Source organism: Macrobrachium nipponense, chromosome 15, assembly GCF_015104395.2.
Source record: "Macrobrachium nipponense isolate FS-2020 chromosome 15, ASM1510439v2, whole genome shotgun sequence".
NCBI classification, from domain to species: Eukaryota; Metazoa; Arthropoda; class Malacostraca; order Decapoda; family Palaemonidae; genus Macrobrachium; species Macrobrachium nipponense.
In genome coordinates this window covers 40792162-40796534 of record NC_087208.1, presented here as the reverse complement: position 1 = coordinate 40796534, position 4373 = coordinate 40792162, and positions in this window count along the sequence as shown.

Below are 4373 nucleotides of genomic sequence, written 5' to 3'. Positions count from 1 at the left end.
AGAAAGAAGGAACTTTTTCCTTCGAGTATGCTAGACCCTTTGATGAAGAACTAAACTAAATAAGACCATCTTCCTGTCAAGCCGGGCAAATAGTTCGGATGATGTCTATTCTTACAAAAGATATTTCCCTCCTTTGTAATTCCTGTTGGAATAATCTAGATACCGGCTCTGCAAGAAAGAAGGAACTTTTTTTCTTGAAAGTCTGCTATGTCCCTTGATTGAAGACTTCTAATAGAAGAGCTCGTCAAAGTGGGCAATAGTCGGATATCTAGATCTATTCTTACAGATATCTCCGTTCTGGTAATTCTGTTGGAATAATCTAAAAGATGGGCAGGAGGACAGCTCTCAGATGAGAGTATTCGGAGCCAGGGAGGATGAGAGCAAAAACAGTAATTCGGAGGCAGAAGGAGAAAGCTCTCAGAAAGAGAGCCAACAGTAATTCGAGGCAGGAAGGAACAACTCTCCATATAAGCCAAAAATTAATTCGGAGGCAGAAGGACCATCTCTCAAATGAGAGTCAACAGTTAATTTGGAGGCAGAGGACAAGCTCTCAGAAGAGCCCAACAGTAATTTGGAGGCAGGAGGACCAGCTCTCAGGATGAGAGCCAATGGTCAGGGATCTTCCCAACCACCTGGTCTGGCAGAGGAACTCTTACCCAGCAAGAGCCACCGGATCACCTCTCAGGCCGAGAGAGACACCAGAAGGCCTCAAGAAGGATACCAGAGGGATACCACAAGGTGATTCTGTTAGAATAATCTAGAAGACAGGCTCTGCAGAAAGAAGGAACTTTTCCTTCAAGTATTCTATGTCCCTTGATGAAGACTTCTAATAGAAGAGCTCTGTCAAAGTGGGCAAATAGTCAGATATTTAGATCTATTCTTAAAGATATCTTTCTTCTGGTAATACTGTTGGAATAATCTAGAACACCAGCTCTGCAGAAAGAAGGAACTTTTCCTTCACGTATGCTATGTCCCTTGATGAAGACTTCTAATAGAAGATCTCTGTCAAAGCGGACAAATAGTCGGATATCTAGATCTATTCTTACAGATATCTTCCTTCTGGTAATTCTGTGGGAATAATCTAGAAGACCGGCTTTGCAGAAAGAAGGAACTTTTCCTTCAAGTATGCTATGACCCTTGATAAAGACTTCTAAATAGAAGATCTCTTTCAAAGCGGGCAAATAGTCGGATATTTAGATCTATTCTTACAGATATCTTCCTTCTGGTAATTCTGTTGGAATAATCTAGAAGACCGGCTCTGCAGAAAGAAGGAACTTTTCCTTCGAGTATGCTATGAACCTTGATGAAGACTTCTAATAGAAGATCTCTGTCAAAGCGGACAAATAGTCGGATATCTAGATCTATTCTTGCAGATATCTTCCTTCTGGTAATTCTGTTGGAATAATCTAGAAGACCGGCTCTGCAGAGAGAAGGAACTTTTCCATCAAGTATGCTATGACCCTTGATGAAGACTTCTAATAGAAGATCTCTGTCAAAGCGGGCAAATAGTCGGGTATCTGGATCTATTCTTGCAGATATCCTCCTTCTGGTAATTCTGTTGGAATAATCTAGAAGACCGGCTCTGCAGAAAGAAGGAACTTTTCCTTCAAGTATGCTATGACCCTTGATGAAGACTTCTAATAGAAGATCTCTGTCAAAGCGGACAAATAGTCGGATATCTAGATCTATTCTTGCAGATATCTAGCTTCTGGTTATTCTGTTGGAATAATCTCGAAGACCGCTCTGCAAGAGAAGGAACTTTTCCTTCAAGAGCTCTGACTTATGAAAGAGGCTTCAATCGAGTCTCGTCAAAGCGGGCAAATAGTCGGATATTTAGATCTATTCTTAGATATCTTCCTTTTGGTATCTGTTGGAATAATCTAGAAGACCGGCTCGGAGAAAGAACTTTTCCTTTTTCGAGTATCTAAACCTTATAAGACTTCTAATAGAATCTCGCAAACGGTCAAATAGTCGGATATCTAGATCTATTCTTGGCAGATATCTTCCTTCTGGTAATTCTATAGAATATCTCCTTTTTTGGTAACTGTTAATAATCTAGAGACCGGCTCTGAAAGAAGGAACTTTTCCTTAGATCTAGAACCTTGATGAAGCTTCCTAATAGATCTGCAAAGCGGTCAAATAGTCGGTATCTGACTTTTCTTGCAGATATCTTCCTTCTGGAATTCTTAGATAATCTTAGAAGACGGCTCTGCAAGAAAGAAGGAACTCCTTCAGTATGCTATGTCTGATGAAGACAATAGATCTCTGTCAAAGCGGATAGTCGGATATCTAGATCTATTCTTGCAGATATCTAGCTTCTGGTTATTCTGTTGGAATAATCTCGAAGACCGGCTCTGCAGAAAGAAGGAACTTTTCCTTCAAGTATGCTATGACCCTTGATGAAGACTTCTAATACGAGATCTCTGTCAAAGCGGGCAAATAGTCGGATATTTAGATCTATTCTTATAGATATCTTCCTTTTGGTAATTCTGTTGGAATAATCTAGAAGACCGGCTCTGGAGAAAGAAGGAACTTTTCCTTCGAGTATGCTATGAACCTTGATGAAGACTTCTAATAGAAGATCTCTGTCAAAGCGGTCAAATAGTCGGATATCTAGATCTATTCTTGCAGATATCTTCCTTCTGGTAATTCTATTAGAATAATCTAGAAGACCGGCTCTGCAGAAAGAGGGAACTTTTCCTTCAAGTATGCTATGACCCTTGATGAAAACTTCTAATAGAAGATCTCTTTCAAAGCGGGCAAATAGTCGGGTATCTGGATCTATTCTTGAAGATATCCTCCTTCTGGTAATTCTATTGAAATAATCTAGAAGACCGGCTCTGCAGAAAGAAGGAACTTTTCCTTCAAGTATGCTATGACCCTTGATGAAGACTTCTAATAGAAGATCTCTGTCAAAGCGGGCAATTAGTCGGATATTTAGATCTATTCTTACAGATATCTTCCTTTTGGTAATTCTGTTGGAATAATCTAGAGGACCGGCTCTGCAGAAAGAAGGAACTTTTCTTTCAAGTATGCTATGACCCTTGATGAAGACTTCTAATAGAAGATCTCTGTCAAAGCGGGCAAATAGTCGGATATTTAGATCTATTCTTACAGATATCTTCCTTCTGGTAATTCTGTTGGAATAATCCAGAAGACAGGCTATGCAGAAAGAAGGAACTTTTCCTTCGAGTATGCTATGAACCTTGATGAAGACTTCTAATAGAAGATCTCTGTCAAAGCGGGCAAATAGTCAGATATTTAGATCTATTCTTACAGATATCTTCCTTTTGGTAATTCTGTTGGAATAATCTAGAGGACCGGCTCTGCAGAAAGAAGGAACTTTTCTTTCAAGTATGCTATGACCCTTGATGAAGACTTCTAATAGAAGATCTCTGTCAAAGCAGGCAAATAGTCGGATATCTAGATCTATTCTTACAGATATCTCCCTTCTGGTAATTCTGTTGGAATAATCTAGAAGACCGGCTCTGCTGAAAGAAGGAAGTTCCTCGTGGGCAGGAGAACCAGCTCTCAGATGAGATTAATTCGGAGGCAGTATGGAGGAGTTATGAAGTTCCATTTGACAACATCTGTGTGTGAGAGAGAGAGAGAGAGAGAGAGAGAGAGAGAGAGAGAGAGAGAGAGAGGGTGTAATTGCTGTATGGATGGTTAATGGCTGAATTGGTTGTTGGTAGGTTCTGGGATGTCTGCTGGTCCTGTTGATTGTTAGAGTTCTGTGTTTTGAGTGTTTTTGAGTCAGTCTTAAGGGAGTCTTTGGTGAGAACTGGTGATGTTAGTAGTGTCGGGCAGTTATTTGAAGGATTGGAAATTAGTTGTTTTTTGTGTTTTGTTTTGTTGTATAGTCGCTGTCAAGTTAGTGTTTTTTTTTTTTTTTTTTTTTTTTTTTTTTTTTGCTTAGAGTTGTTGTGCCTGTGCTGTTGTGTTGTTTGTGCAGTGGTCTTTTGTTGTGTTTTGTTGTTATATGTGATTTTTTGTGTTGTTGTTGGTATTTCTGTGACCTCAACCAATGGACAGCTCAGGATAGACCGGAGTATCTGGAGTGTTGGTAAGTACGTGTGTTTTGTGTTGTTTTTGTTTTTGTTTTGTTTTTGTATAGGTGTAGGTCAATTGTCCTGCGTGTACTTGTTGTGTAAAGAAAAAAGTGTGACTGAGGGTGGATTTTGCAGGTGGGGGATCATTTAGGTTAATGTGGGGTATTTTGCACTTGTTTTTTTCTAGCTTGTGATCCGCCAAAGCAGGACGACCAGCTCTCAGTATGAGAGCAAACAGTAATTCGGAGGCAGGATGGAACAACTCTCAAAAGAGAGTCAAACAGTAATTTGGAGACAGGAGGACCAGCTCTCAGGATGAGA